General features: G+C 43.1%; 1 protein-coding gene and 1 long non-coding RNA gene across 9 annotated transcripts in view; one reads left to right on the forward strand and one right to left on the reverse strand.

Annotated features, from left to right (window-relative positions):
* LOC149985155 (uncharacterized) overlaps window positions 1-16425 on the reverse strand; it is a 176124-nt gene that overhangs the window by 125705 nt on the left and 33994 nt on the right. The gene's annotated exons all lie outside the window — the stretch shown is intronic.
* The window catches only part of myo9ab (myosin IXAb), a 225961-nt gene continuing 220834 nt past the window's right edge, over window positions 11299-16425 (forward strand). For 5 of the 8 annotated variants that reach the window (XM_036950868.2, XM_090202505.1, XM_090202543.1 and 2 more), the window contains exon 1: window positions 11299-11690. The gene's annotated coding sequence lies outside the window, so the exon portion shown is untranslated. The remainder of the gene's footprint in view (window positions 11691-16425) is intronic. The other 3 variants (XM_090202493.1, XM_090202501.1, XM_090202509.1) reach the window with 1 other exon arrangement.

Consider the following 16425-nt stretch of genomic DNA (forward strand, 5'->3'; position numbering starts at 1 on the left):
AATGCTCGCAAGAAGAGGTATGTGTACAGCACGGCATGTGGGCACTGCTTGTAGTAGTGTTAGCCCTTGGTTCCCTCCAGACTTGGCTGCCCTTGACCAGCACAAAAACATCCTGAGGCGTACTGCACTAGCATCGAATATCCCCGTGATATGCAACTTTTCCGGGAAGCCAGGAATTAATATACACAGTCAGTTAGGAAAGCTAAGGCTAGCTTTTTCAAACAGAAATGTGCATCCTGCAGCACTAATTCCAACAAGTTTTGGGACACTGTAAAGTCCATGGAGAATAGGAGTACCTCTTCCCAGCTGCCCACTGAACTGAGGCTAGGAAACACTGTCACCACCGATAAATCCACGATAATTGAGAATTTCAATAAGCATTTCTCTATGGCTGGCCATGCTTTCCACCTGGCTACCCCAACTCCGGCCAACACCCCCCGCAGCAACTGGCCCAAATCCAGACGTCTGATGTTCTGCAAAATCTGGATCCCTACAAATCAGCTGGGCTAGACAATCTGGACCCTCTCTTCCTAAAATGATGCAACCCCTATTACTAGTCTGTTCAACCTCTCTTTCGTATCATCTGAGATTCCTAAAGGTTGGAAATCGGCTGCGGTCATCCCCCTATTCAAAGGGGGAGACACTCTAGGCGCAAACTTTTACAGACTTATGTGTATCCTGCTCTGCCTTTCTAAAGTCTTCGAAAGCCAAGTGAACAAACAGATCATCGACCATTTCGAATCCCACTGTACCTTCTCCGCTATGAAATCCGGTTTCCGAGCTGGTCAAGGGTGCACCTTAGCCACGCTCAAGGTCCTAAACTATATCATAACCGCCATCGATAAAAGACAGTACTGTGCAGCCGTACTCATCGACCTGGCCAAGGCTTTCGACTCTGTCAATCACCGTATTCTTATCGGCAGACTCAACAGCCTTGGTTTCTCTAATGACTGCCTTCCCTGGTTCACTAACTACTTCTCAGAAAGAGTTCAGTGTGTCAAATCGGAGGGCCTGTTGTCAGGACTTCTGGCAGTCTCTATGGGCCGACTCTTTTCTCTGTATATATCAATGATGTCGCTCTTGCTGCGGGTGATTATTTGATCCACCTCTACGCAGACAACACCATTCTCTATACATCTGGCCCTTCTTTGGACACTGTCTTAACAAACCTCTAAACGAGCTTCAATGCCAAACAACACTCCTTCCGTGGCCTCCAACTGCTCTTAAATACTAGTAAAACGAAATGCATGCTCTTCAGCCGATCGCTGTCCGCACCCGCCTGCCCAACTAGCATCACTACTCTGGACAGTTCTGACTTAGAATATGTGGACAACTATAAATACCTAGGTGTCTGGCTAGACTGTAAACTCTCCTTCCAGACTCATATTAAGCATCTCCAATCCAAAATGAAATCTAGAATCTGCTTCCTATTTCGCAACAAAGCCTGCTTCACTCACATTGCCAAACATACCCTTGTAAAACTAACTATCCTACCGATCCTTGACTTCAGCGATGTCATTTACAAAATAGCCTCCAACAGTCAACTCAGCAAATTGCATGCAGTCTATCACAGCGCCATTCGTTTTGTCACCAAAGTCCCATATACTACCCACCACTGCGACCTGTATGCTCTCGTTGGCTGGCCCTCGCTACATATTCGTCGCCAAACCCACTGGCTCCAGGTCATCTATAAGTCTCTGCTAGGTAAAACGCTGCCTTATCTCAGCTCACTGGTCACCATAGCAACACCCACCCATAGCACAGGCTCCAGCAGGTATATTTCACTGGTCATCCCCAACACCTCTTTGGCTGCCTTTCCTTCTAGTTCTCTGCTGCCAATGACTGGAACGAATTGCAAAAATCATTGAAATTGAAGACTTATATCAAATCAAAATCAAATGTATTTATATAGCCCTTCGTACATCAGCTGATATCTCAAAGTGCTGTACCCAGCCTAAAACCCCAAACAGCAAGCAATGCAGGTGTAGAAGCACGGTGGCTAGGAAAAACTCCCTAGAAAGGCCAAAATCTAGGAAGAAACCTAGAGAGGAACCAGGCTATGTGGGGTGGCCAGTCCTCTTCTGGCTGTGCCGGGTGGAGATTATAACAGAACATGGCCAAGATGTTCAAATGTTCATAAATGACCAGCATGGTCAAATAATAATAATCACAGGCAGAACAGTTGAAACTGGAGCAGCAGCACGGCCAGGTGGACTGGGGACAGCAAGGAGTCATCATGTCAGGTAGTCCTGAGGCATGGTCCTAGGGCTCAGGTCCTCCGAGAGAGAGAAAGAAAGAGAGAAAGAGAGAATTAGAGAGAGCATACTTAAATTCACACAGGACACCGGATAGGACAGGAGAAGTACTCCAGATATAACAAACTGACCCTAGCCCCCCGACAGAAACTACTGCAGCATAAATACTGGAGGCTGAGACAGGAGGGATCATGAGACACTGTGGCCTCATCCGATGACACCCCCGGACAGGGCCAAACAGGAAGGATATAACCCCACCCACTTTGCCAAAGCACAGCCCCCACACCATCAACCACCAACTTACCATCCTGAGACAAGTATAGCCCACAAACATCTCCGCCACGGCACAACCCAAGGGGGGGGGGGGGGGGCGCCAACCCAGACAGGAAGATCACATCAGTGACTCAATCCACTCAAGTGACGCACCCCTCCTAGGGACGGTATGAAATAGCCCTAGTAAGCCAGTGACTCAGCCCCTGTAATAGGGTTAGAGGCAGAGAATCCCAGTGGAAAGAGGGGAACCGGCCAGGCAGAGACAGCAAGGGCGGTTCGTTGCTCCAGAGCCTTTAAGTTCACCTTCACACTCCTGGGCCAGACTACACTCCATCATATGACCCACTGAAGAGATGAGACTTAAAGGTTGAGACCGAGTTTGAGTCTCTCACATGGGTAGGCAGCCCATTCCATAAAAATGGAGCTCTATAGGAGAAAGCCCTGCCTCCAGCTGTTTTGCTTAGAAATTCTAGGGACAATTAGGAGGCCTGCGTCTTGTGACCGTAGCGTACGTGTAGGTATGTACGGCAGGACCAAATCAGAGAGATAGGTAGGAGCAAGCCCATGTAATGCTTTGTAGGTTAGCAGTAAAACCTTGAAATCAGCCCTTGCCTTGACAGGAAGCCAGTGTAGGGAGGCTAGCACTGGAGTAATATGATTATGACCAAATTTTTTGGTTCTAGTCAGGATTCTAGCAGCCGTATTTAGCACTAACTGAAGTTTATTTTGTGCTTTATCCGGGTAGCCGGAAAGTAGAGCATTGCAGTAGTCTAACCTAGAAGTGACAAAAGCATGGATGATTTTTCTGCATCATTTTTGGACAAAAAGTTTCAGATTTTTGCAATGTTACGTAGATGGAAAAAAGCTGTCCTTGAAACAGTCTTGATATGTTCTTCAAAAGAGAGATCAGGGTCCAGAGTAACGCCGAGGTCCTTCACAGTTTTATTTGAGACGACTGTACAACCATTAAGATTAATTGTCAGATTCAATAGAAGATCTCTTTGTTTCTTGGGACCTAGAACAAGCATCTCTGTTTATATCTCCATCACTAACTTTAAGCATCAGCTGTCAGAGCAGCTTACCGATCGCTGCATCTGTACACAGCCCATCTGAAAATAGCCCATCAAACCAACTACCTACCTCATCCCCATATTTGTTTTTCTGCTCTTTTGCACACCAGTACACGCCCTGGCCTTAGTATTTTGTTTTTTCTTTATTCTTTTGGTCAGGCCAGGGTGTGACATGGGTGAATTATGTGTTCGTCTTGTCTAGGGTTTTTTGTAGATTGATGGGGTTGTGTTTAGTATAGTAGTCTAGGTAAGTCTATGGTTGCCTAGAGTGGTTCTCAATCAGAGGCAGGTGGTTATCGTTGTCTCCGATTGGGAACCATATTTAGGCAGACAAATTCTTTAGGTACAGTATTTCGTGGGTGATTGTTCCTGTCTCTGTGTTTGTTGCACCAGATAGGGCTGTTTCGGTTTTCACGTTTCTTGTTTTTTGTATATACACGTATTTTCATCTTTATTAAAGATGTTTATGAATAACCACGCTGCATTTTGGTCCTCCTCTCCTTCGACAGAAGAAAACCGTAACAATCTGCACATCTATCACACCAGTGTTAATTTTCTAAATTGTAATTTCTTTGCCACTATGGCCTATTCATTTGCACACACTGTATAAATATTTTTATATTGTGTTATTGACTGTACGTGTGTTTATACCATGTTCTTTGTTCTTTGTTGTTTTTGTCGCACTTCATCTTGGCCAGGTCGCAGTTGTAAATAAGAATTTGATCTCAACTGGCCTACCTGGTTAAATAAAGGTGAAATAAAATACATTTTAAAAATCCACTTGAACAGGCATACCTTCCATTACTACACCCTGTGGTCAGAAGAAACAAAATAGTGAAATCATAGGATCGGACCCTTTTTGTAATTTTTGCCTAAAATGACATACCCAAATCTAACTGCCTGTAGCTCAGGTCCTGATGCAAGGATATGCATATTCTTGATGTCATTTGAAAGGAAACACTTAGAAGTTTGTTTAAATGTGAAATTAATGTAGGGGAATATAATAGATCTGGTATAATATTAAAACATAAAAAAATCATGTTTGAAATACAAGAGAAAGGCCACAATGTTTTATTGGAGTTTAGGCGCAAATGTGGTCTGCCCAAATGTGCTTAATTGGTTTATTGATACATTTTCAAGTACATAACTGTGCACTTTCCTCAAACAATAACATGGCATTATTTCACTGTAACAGCTACTGTAAATTGCAATGCAGTTCGATTAACAAGAATTTAAGCTTTCTGTCCATATAAGACGTGTATGTCCTGGGAAATGTTCTTGTTACTTAAACCGTAAAGCTAATCACATTAGCGCATGTTAGCCACACCGATCCCGTAGTTAACACTGAAGTCACCAAGCTCATAAAATAAATTGTTAATTTAATTTTTTAAGTTCATTGGAAATAAATTGGGCTCAGAGTACCTAGCATAAGAATGAAAGTTTACAATGTAGGTGCACAGGTCAAGATTGATTTTTGTAATCAAGGTGACAGACATTGACACATTCAATTCCGCCTTGCATACTCTTGCCTGCATCTAGCAAATCTAGGGCGTAATCATTTGTCCAAAAGTTGCAAACGAGAGTTTCTCTTGGACAAATTCAGTTAAGTTTATCCGCGTTTTGTTTTCCGTTTGCTTCCGTTTAAGAAACGCTTAACAGAATTGGCAGAATGAATACGCCAAATTATCAAACGCAATCACAGTTCACGTTCATAGCAGCCACATACAAAAAGTATGATCCCTTTGATCATTGTATAATTCCCTCTCACATCTACACGCTCTCCTCCTCTCACCATTTCCCTTCACTTGTGTACTTCAGTGCACAACACATCAGCTGTCTGTGACCAGACGAAAAAACCTCTCCAAGCCAAACCTTCATACCATAACTGCTAACCGCTACACGTTGTCAACATATTAGTTAACGTCAGGGAGGTAGGTAACCTAGTGGTTGGAGCGTTGGGCTAGTAACCAAAAGGTTGCTGGATTGAATCCCTGAGCTGGCAAGGTAAAAATCTGTCGTTCTGCACCTGAACAAGTTAATCCACTGTTCCCCGGTAGGCCGTCATTGTAAGTAAGAATTTGTTCTTAACTGACTTGCCTAGTTAAATTAAGGTTAAATGTTCACAAAAATGTCATAGTCAACATAGCTACTAGATCTAACGTGTTAGTAAACCTGCTACATTCATGCAGTTTAGCAGTTACACTGTCGGGCCCTGGTGGCAATAAATTAATAAAACCAAAAGCTTACCTTGACTTGGAAGAGTTCCAGTGTTGGATAGCCATAGCGAGCTAGCTAACATTGCAGCCCTCTGTTTGAGCTGGGTGTTTGAGTAGGCTAAACTAGCTAGCTGCATTCACCAGCTAAGTATGTCTAAGTGAAAAAAATACTACAAAATATAACTAGTACTCTCTCGCTTCTCCTTCATTTTTGAAGAAATACATTTTTTTCAAAACTGTTATACTTTTGTCTTTCTTTCTGAGTCAACTACTCAACACATGTTCTGCACTGCAGTGGTAGCTAGCTGTAGTTTATGCTTTCAGTACTAGATTAATTCTCTAATCCTTTGATTTGGTGGACAACATGTCAGTTCATGCTGCAAGAGCTTTGATAGGTTGTAGGACGTCCTCCGGAAGTTTTCATGATTACTGTGTAAGTCTATGGAAGGAGAAGTGAGAACCATGAGCCTCTTAGGTTTTGTATGAAGTCAATTTAACCAGAGGACAGAAACTAGCTGTCCAACAGCTACACCATGGTGTTACCTTACAGAGTGCTGTTGAGGCTACTGTATAATTTCATTGCAAAACAGTGTTTTAATCAATTATTTGGTGACGTGAATATATTTAAATAGTTTTATCTAAAAAGGATAATTTTTAAATGTTTCACTATTTGAATTTTTATGAAATTCACTGAGGATGGTCTTCCCTTCCTCCTCTGAGGAGCCTCCGCTTATGTCAATACACATCCAAGAGTACAACCAGTTTTTTAGACACTTGCTGCTGATGAGTATTTTTTTTATTTTTCTGGCTGAGACAGTTTGTTTGGATTGCCAATAATAATTGATAATTGAACTACTATTAGGGGCGGTAGGTACCCCAGCGGCTAGGGAGTTGGACCTGTGGCCAAAAATTGACAATACATTTAAATTGTCCACAACAAATAAGAGTGAGATATAACTTATTAGTCCATACAAGATGGACATTTTTCCTCTGCTTTTAACCCAACCACTCCGATATACACACAAACATCAGGTTTGGATCACTGGATCAGAAGGCAGCCTCAGTGCACCCACCCACTGCGGAGCCAGGCCCAGCCATTCAGAATAAATTTTTCTCCACAAAAGGGCGTTATTACAGACAGAAAATACTCCCCTCTACCCTCAGACAATCACGCCGGTGAAGTAGCCGGATGTGGAGGTCCGGTCTGGCGTGGTTACACGTGGTCTGCAGTTGTGAGGTCGGTTGGATGTACTGCCAAGTTCTCTAAAACGACGTTGGAGGTATCTTATAGTGGCGAAATTAACATTAAATTCTCTGCCAACAGCTCTGGTGGACATTCCTGCAGTCAGCATGCCAATTGCACACAAAACTTGAGACATCTGTGGCATTGTCTTCTGTGACAAAACTGCACATTTAAGAGTGGCCTTTTATTGTCCCCAGCACAAGTTGCACCTCTGTAATGATCATGCTGTTTAATCAACTGCTTGATATGCCACACCTGTCAAGTGGATGGATTATCAAAGCAAAGGAGAAATGCTCACTAACAGGGATGTAAACAAATCCCGTATCTGTCGCAGAATGTTGCTGCTAACCTTGTGCGATAGCAAGCCTTTTCCTTTTGGACAAAAATGATGAGAATATGGAGAGTTATGAAGTTATGAAAACTGGGTGTTTTGCAAATGTTGAACTTGTAATATGGCTACTAATACTGGAAAAGCTCAATTAAAGTCCAAGTATACAAATTTGATGATATTCTTGCAGAAAAAATGTAATTTGAATGTAAATGTATCCTTCAAGATTTGCCCAAATGTGACTTCACACTAAATGTCATGTAGTTTGCTCATACTTCAAGTTATCCGTCTGAAACTCTGCACATACACTGCTGCCATCTGGTGGACACCATCAGAATTACAACCAGAGTGATGGCTAGATTTGGGGCCTTTCTGTTGCCTTTCAAAGACGGTGGTAGAACAAAATTAAAACGGTTGGTTTATTCTTTGTATTTTCTTCTACCAGATCTATTGTGTTATATTCTCCTACATTCAATTCACATTTCCACAAACTTCAGTGTTTCCTTTCAAATGGTACCAAGAATATGCGTATCCTTGCTTCAGGGCCTGAGATACAGACAGTTAGAAAAAAGATGTCAATACGCACATTTTTTGGCATTTTGTAACAGATGTCTATTTCCACTCATTAAATAGCGTGAGTATACAGTACATGCAGTTTGGATGCTGGAATTATTTGGGAGTGGACAAACATGCACTTTTTGAAGTGATTTGTTTGAAAATAGCATGACTGATTATGTTCATGCCAAATGTAAAGGTAATACATTTTTTACAGTTTAAATTACATCTTTATTAATAGGCCCATAAAAAAAAGAATGTGCGTGCACTCAATAGAGACCCTCAAATCTCACGGTGTAATTAGCACTTCCTCTTTCCTTCAAATCACCATATGATTCAATTGACATGCTTCCACTCCTGGTACGTGGTGCATAATAAGAATTTACACTGCGACGCCAGAGATGACATCTTTTTCTGAAAATTCCCTGAGACACAATGCACTTTCCTTTTGTTCTCCTGACGTACAATAAATCAACACCATACCACTCCTGGTCACTGATTGACTCCACCTTCCCAATCACCAACACTGGATTGCTGAGGAGTGGAAAAACAATCACCAGGTCTGATAAATTGCCAGTTCAAATCAAATCAAATGTTATTTGTCACATGCCCGAATAACAGTGAAATGCGTACTTACAAGCCCTTAACCAACAACGCAGTTTTAAGAAAATACCGAAAAGAGATTTTAAAAAAAAGTAAAAGTAAGAGACAAGAAAAACAAATCATTAAAGAGCAGCAGTTAAAAACAATAGCGGGGCTAAAAACAGGGGGTTCCGGTTCAGTGTCAATGCGCAGGGGCACCAGTGTCGAGGTAGTTTAGGTAATTATGTACATGCAGGTAGGGTTATTAAAGTAGCTATGCATAGAAGATAACAGAGAGTAGCAGCGGCGTTGTGGTGGTGCGGGGGTGCAAATAGTCTGGGTAAACATTTGATTAGCTGTTCGGGAATCTTATGGCTTGGGGGTAGAAGCTGTTTAGAAGCCTCTTGGACCTAGACTTGGCGCTCCGGTATCTCTTGCCATGTGGTAGCAGAGAGAACAGTCTATGACTAGGGTGCCTGGAGTCTTTGACAATTGTTAGGGCCTTCCTCTGACACCGCCTGGTATAGAGGTCCTGGATGGCAGGAAGCTTGGCCCCGGTGATGTACTGGCTGGTAGCACTACCCTCTGTAGTGCCTTGCAGTCGGAGGCCTGAGCATTGCCATACCAGGCAGTGATGCAACCCATCAGGATGCTCTCGATGGTGCAGCTGTAAAACCTTTTGAGGATCTAAGGACCCATGCCAAATCTTTTCAGTCTCCTGAGGGGGAATAGGTTTTGTCGTGCCCTCTTCACGACTGTCATGCTGTGCTTGGACGATGATAGTTTGTTGGTGATGTGGATGCCAAGGAACTTGAAGCTCCCAACCTGCTCCACTACAGCCCCGTCGATGAGAATGGGGGCGTGCTCGGTCCTCCTTTTCCTGTAGTCCACAATCATCTCCTTAGTCTTGATCAAGTTGAGGGGGAGGTTGTTGTCCTTGCACCACCAGGTCAGGTCTCTGACCTCCTCCCTATAGGCTGTCTCATCGTTGTTGGTTGATCAGCCCTACCACTGTTGTGTCATCAGCAAACTTGATGATGGTGTTGGAGTTGTGCCTGGCCACACAGTCATGAGTGAACAGGGAGTGCAGGAGGAGACTGAGCAAGCACCCCTGAGGGGCCCCTGTGTTGAGGATCAGTGCGATTTAATCTTAGTCTTGTATTGACACTTTGCCTTTTTGATGGTTCGTCAAGGGGAAAGTGGGATTTCTTATAAGCTTCAGGGTTAGAGTCCCGCTCCCTAAAAGCTGCAGCTCTATCCTTTAGCTCAGTGCGACTGTTGCCTGTAATCCATGGCATCTGGTTGGGGTATGTATGTACAGTCACTGTGGGGACAACGTCATCGATGCACTTATTGATAAAGCCAGTGACTGATGTGGTGTATTCCTCAATGCCATCGGAAGAATCATGGAACTTATTCCAGTCTGTGCTAGCAAAACAGTCCTGTAGTTTAGCATCTGCTTCATCTGACCACTTTTTTATAGACCGAGTCACTGGTGCTTCCTGCTTAAATTTTTGCTTGTAAGCAGGAATCAGGAGAATAGAGTTATGGTCAGATTTGCCAAATGGAGAGCGAGGGAGAGCTTTGTACGTGTCTCTGTGTGTGGAGTGAAGGTGGTCTAGAATTCTTTCCCCCACTTGGTTGCACATGTAACATGCTGATAGAAATTCGGTAAAACTGATTTAAGTTTCCCTGCATTAAAGTTACCAGCCACTAGGAGCACTGCCTCTGGATGAGCGTTTTCCTGTTTGTTTATGGCGGAATACAGCTCATTGAGGCGATTTTAGTGCCAACCTCACTGATATGTAGACAGCTACGAAAAATACAGATGGAAACTCTCTTGGTAGATAGTGTGGTCTACAGCTTATCATGAGCTACTCTACCTCAGGTGAGCAAAACTTGGAGACTTCCTTAGATATTGTGCACCAGCTGTTGTTTACATAAATGCATAGGCCCCCGCCCGTGTCTTACCAGAGGATGCTATTCTGTCTTGCCGATACAGTGTATAATCCACCAGCTGTATGTTCCTAATGTCGTTGTTCAGCCACAACTCGGTGAAACATAAGATATTACAGTTTTTAATGTCCCGTTGGTAGCATATACATGCTTTCAGTTCACCCCATTTATTTTCCAGCAAGGCAGATTAGCCACTTATCGCCTGATCCTCGCAAGGCACTATGATCTTTTGCCTCGAATTCTGTTTCCTTCTCCAGCAAATCACTGGAATCGGGGCCTGGTCAGGTGTCTGCAGTATATCCTTCGCGTCCGACTCATTGAAGAACCCCTCGTCCAAATTGAGGTGAATAATCCAAGTTCTAATGTCCAGATGCTCTTTTCGTTCATAAGCGACGGTAGCAGCAACAAAATGTACAACACAAGTTACGAACAACGCGAAAAACCAAACAAAATCATATGATTGTTTGAGAGCCGATAAGACGGACCCTCCGGCGCCATCATCATGTTGCGTTAGCTGATGGCAAGAGTCAAGATTTGGCTTAAGCAGCATGAGTCCAATGCCCCATCCTACCTAGTGTCAACGAGGCTGTTCTGGAGGGGAAGAGGAGTCTGACCTGGTACTAGATGAGTGTACCTAATAAACTGGCCATTGAGTGTATATCTAGTCATATCGCATGCCTGGTATACTATAGGCTACAGCAAAAGCAGAAAGCTTACTCCTAATTTTCAGAATGTATATGATACAGCAGCCTATCTTCAGGTTGTATTACTCTGGAGACCCCTCCCTCGTTGACGCCCATTCCCAGCACAACTCCCTCCCACCAAACTGTAGGCTACCTCCCATAATACGATACAATGAAATGATAAAATAGAGGTCGCTCGCTCAGAAGTTTACACATATTAACACGAAAAAGACCAAGCTGTTGGCTGGTGACGTGACACAGAGCTCTCAAATACGCAATATTCTGGAGAAAAAATGAAAGGAAATTTGGATGATCTACTAGTTGACACCTGAACGGAGTAAGATTTATATTGAAGGAGCCAGCCAGGGGTGCCGTTTGGAAAGCAGTCACATTGGCATTCGTGGAAAGGGAATTAGTATGGGTTTGAGTGCAGTACTGTATTTGTAAGCAGACGGAACGCACGCCTTCCTCATTAGAAACGGTTGTATCGGGAGCTGGACTACAGGAGTGGATTCAAGCAACAGTGGAGGTAAACCCGTTTGATAACGTTACTCACACTTTACATACGAGAGCATAGATTATATAGTCAATGGCAAGCACCAAATCTACCTAACTGTCCCTGTGCAAGGCTATTGACATCAAGTCGAATGTCAAATCGCTCTTGCAAGCTGCTGTCTCGCTGCATAGCGTTGAATGGCACATCTATCGTGGCCGTTCAATTCCAACACACAGACGCTTAAACGGGTAGTAACGTTATTACGTCGAGAAAATAACGTGACAACATTCAGGTTTTCTTTAGGTTTGCTTTGTGTGGTCGAAGACCACTAGCTCAGTCACCCGAACAGGCTCGAAGAAGCATAATTTTCACCCATTTGCCTTTGATAATGTCATGGATGCGGTTTTAAAACAGACACGTAACACATTTTCCCCAAACTGTTAGGTACTAGGTCGGTTCGATTTGTTGACCCCACCTATCAAACGTGTAACGTTATAATAAGACATTGTCACATTCTCAATGGACAAGCAACAGTCAACGTGACGCATTTGGTTGAGTTACTTTGTATCTGACTAGTAGCGTTCCATGTCGCGGGGAGTGGGGGTGTAATTACTCTTTGACTTGTATTGTTACACATGTAGCCACTGCCATATTTGCCACTGGTCAACAGGGCTTATTCAGTGAGGTTGCGTTTGGTGTATGGAGATGCTTGCAGGATGGGCATCATAAGCGTTTTGATGAGGGGGAAACGGCACTTTCCAGAGCAACAATGTATTCATTATCTATAGTAACTATAATATAGAATCATGCCATTTTATTGTAAGGAACCATGTCCATACTCTACAAAGCACATGGGTTAGTTTAACTTTTTTTTTTTATATTAACCTGAATTCCCAAGGAGCCTTAAAGGGGAAAACCATCGAGCTATTCAGCAAAGAGCGCAATAGGTGACTGCAGAAGGAGATCCCCAAACTTGGCCTACCTCTATAGGGAATATGGTACCTTAGTCCTAGTTCGTATTCCGCTCTACATTGTGTCAATGTCTCATAGTGAGGGAAGACATGGGCATAGAGACCCACATTCCTCAACAACTCTTAATTTGCCGACATTGAGCAACAGTCCTCTCAAAGCCCATGTCACGAGTCGCTATGGGCCTTGGTCAATCCTCATGAAATACCACAATGATGTTATTCTCAGCAGGGAAGACAGGCTAAAGTTGTTATGGCGTGGAGAGGTGACATCTCAACAAAGGTTGCATGCAACTGTATCTACACTAGGAAAAAAATGATCTTGGTTGGTCGAGAGTAGTCTGTTCTTTCGACCTATTAGTCAACATTTTTTAACGCATATTTTTCCCTAAATAGACACACCCTATGTGTTAATAAAATCAACCAGATGTAGGCTACAGAGCTTGTCTGATGCTTTTAGCACACTGTGATTAAATAATTAAGGCACGCCAATGACTCGAGGGAGACAGAGATCAAGATCGCCTAACCAGAATTAAAAAACCTGTTCCCATTCCCCCACTTCCCCCTCCTCCAGCAGCTGCTGGCCTTGGCAGATTCTGCCATTTAAGCTCCTGAAGTTGTCGGTAATAGGCTACACCAGGGGTCGGCAACCTTTTCCATTTGAAGTGCCAATTTATCTTAACATTCATACTGATCTGCATGCCAGTTATGATTGTCATATGCACATTTTCGTGGAACAGTTTCATTTATAATACTCTTCTCAAAATTCCAAAAGTGACTCCTATTTCCATTAGCAACTATGTAAAAATAGCCTACATAAAGCCAACAAATAAAAACATTGAAGCCTGCAGGTAGAAAATATCCTGATAATAAATATCTGATAAATCACATTGGCTACGCATGGCCTGTCTGCAAGGAACTTGAAACATTGTATCAACTATAAACTTGTTCCTGCCTGAAGCTTACACTTGCAAAATTGTATAAAATATTCTGCGCCCTCAGTTTCCAGCGCCATTGATCTCCGGACAGACACAGCTGTAGGCTATTTGAGCAAGGGAAAATAAGTAGTCAGGTAGGCCTATTTTATGACGTTTCCACCGGATCAGAGCATTACATTTTTTCCCCCTTTCACACCAAGTGGTTATTGAAAGAGCTGGAAAGATTTTTCAAATAGGCTACGTTGAGGAACTACTGTCATCCTCAATGGATGTAAAAACAGACTTTGTTTACTTTCTGTTTGAGGTGAAGAAAAATTTACTTTGAGAAGCTCCACAGTGGTGGTGTGTTAAGACAATCAGAAATACTATCAGATCCAAAAATGGGCACATTTACAGGCCTACATTTGGATGCAGGCCAGGTAGCCTAGGCCTACTTCTATGCATAATCAGGTATGCATAGAAGGCCTGTTTTCAACAGACATCACCGGCAACAACGTCGCCTATGGGCACAAATCTACCGTTGCTGGACCAGACAGGACTGGCAAAAAATGCTCTTCACTGACGAGTCACGGTTTTGTCTCACCAGGGGTGATGGTCAGATTCACATTTATCGTCAAAGGAATGAGCTTTACACAGAGGCCTGTACTCTGGAGCGGGATTGAGGTGGAGGGTCCGTCATGGTCTGGGGCGGTGTGTCACAGCATAATCGGACTGAGCTTGTTGTCATTGCAGGCAATCTCAACACTGTGTGCTACAGGGAAGACATCCTCCATCTTGTGGTACCTTTCCTGCAGGCTTATCCTGACATGACCCTCATGACAATGCCACCAGCCATACTGCTCGTTCTGTGCGTGATTTCCTGCAAGACAGGAATGTTAGTGTTCTGCCATGGCCAGCGAAGAGCCCTGATCTCAATCCCATTGAACACGTCTGGGACCTGTTGGATCTGAGGGTGAGGGCTAGGGCCATTCCCCCCCCAGAAATGTACGGGAACTTGCAGGTGCCTTGGTGGAAGAGTGGGGTAACGTCTCACAGCAAGAACGGGCAAATCTGGTGCAGTCCATGAGGAGGAGATGCACTGCAGTACTTAATGCAGCTTGTGGCCACACCAGATACTGACTGTTACTTTTGATTTTGATACCCCTTTGTTCATGGACACATTATTCCATTTCTGTTAGTAACATGTCTGTGGAACTTGTTCAGTTTATGTCTAATATGTTGAATCTGGTTATGTTCATACAAATATTCACACATGTTAATTAAGTTTGCTGAAAATAAACGCAGTTGACAGTGAGAGGACATTTATTTTTTTTGCTGTGTGTGTGTGTGTGTGTGTGTGTGTGTGTGTATATATACAGTTGAAGTCGGAGGTTTACATACACTTAGGTTGGAGTCATTAAAACTTGTTTTTCAAACACTCCACAAGTTAATTGTTAACAAACTCTAGTTTTGGCAAGTCGGTTAGGACATCTACTTTGTGCATGACACACACAAGCAATTTTTTGAACAATTGTTTACAGACAGATTATTCCAAAAGGCACTGTATCACAATTCCAGTGGGTCGGAAGTTTACATACACTAAGTTGACTGTGCCTTTTAAACAGCTTGGAAACGGCTTGAAAGTTCCAGAAAATGTCATAGCTTTAGAAGCTTCTAATAGGCTAATTGACATAATTTGAGTCAATTGGAGGTGTACCTGTGAATGTATTTCAAGGCCTACCTTCAAACTCAGTGCTTATTTGCTTGACATCATGGGAAATTCAAAAGAAATCAGCCAAGACCTCATAAAAAAAATTGTAGACCACGAGTCTGGTTCATCCTTGGGAGCAATTTCTAAATGCCTGAAGGTACCACATTCTTCTGTACAAACAATAGTACGCAAGTATAAACACCATGGGACCACGTATCCATCATACCGCTCAGGAGGGAGACACGTTGTCTCCTACAGATGAATGTAGTTTTGTGCAAAAAGTGCAAATCAATCCCAGAACAACAGCAAAGGACCTTGTGAAGATGCTGGAGGAAACGGGTAAAAAAGTATCTATATCCACAGTAAAACGAGTCCTATATCAACATAACCTGAAAAGCCGCTCAGCAAGGAAGAAGCAACTGCTCAAAAACCGCCATAAAAAAGCCAGACTATGCTTTGCAAATGCACTTGGGGACAAAAATTTTACTTTTTGGAGAAATGTCCTCTGGTCTGATGAAACAAAAATAGAACTGTTTGGCCATAATGGCCAATCGTTATGTTTGGATGATAAAGGGGGAGGCGTGCAAGCCGAAGAACAACATCCCAACCGTGAAGCACGGGGGTGGCAGCCTCATGTTGTGGGGGTGCTTTGCTGCAGGAAGGACTGGTGCACTTCACAAAACAGATGGCATCATGAGGATGGAAAATTATGTGGATATATTGAAGCAACATCTCAAGACATCAGTCAGGAAGCTAAAGCTTGGTCGCAAATGGGTCTTCCAAATGGACAATGACCCCAAGCATACTTCCAAAAGTTGTGGCAAAATGGCTTAAGGACAACAAAGTCAAGGTATTGGAGTGGCCATCACAAAGCCCTAACCTCAAACCTATTGAACATTTTTTGGGCAGAACTTATGCAAGGAAGGAGGCCTACAAACCTGACTCAGTTACATCATGTCTGTCAGGAGGAATGGGCCAAAATTGACCCAAATTATTGTGGGAAGCTTGTGGAAGGCTACCCAAAACATTTGACCCAAGTTAAACAATTTAAAGGAAATGCTAACAAATACTAGTTGAGTGTATATAAACTTCTCAAATCAAATCAAATTTTATTTGTCACATACACATGGTTAGCAGATGTTAATGCGAGTGTAGCGAAAGGCTTGTGCTTC

This window comes from Oncorhynchus mykiss, chromosome 2 (assembly GCF_057628025.1).
Source record: "Oncorhynchus mykiss isolate SJ-2025 chromosome 2, ASM5762802v1, whole genome shotgun sequence".
Lineage (NCBI taxonomy): Eukaryota > Metazoa > Chordata > Actinopteri > Salmoniformes > Salmonidae > Oncorhynchus > Oncorhynchus mykiss.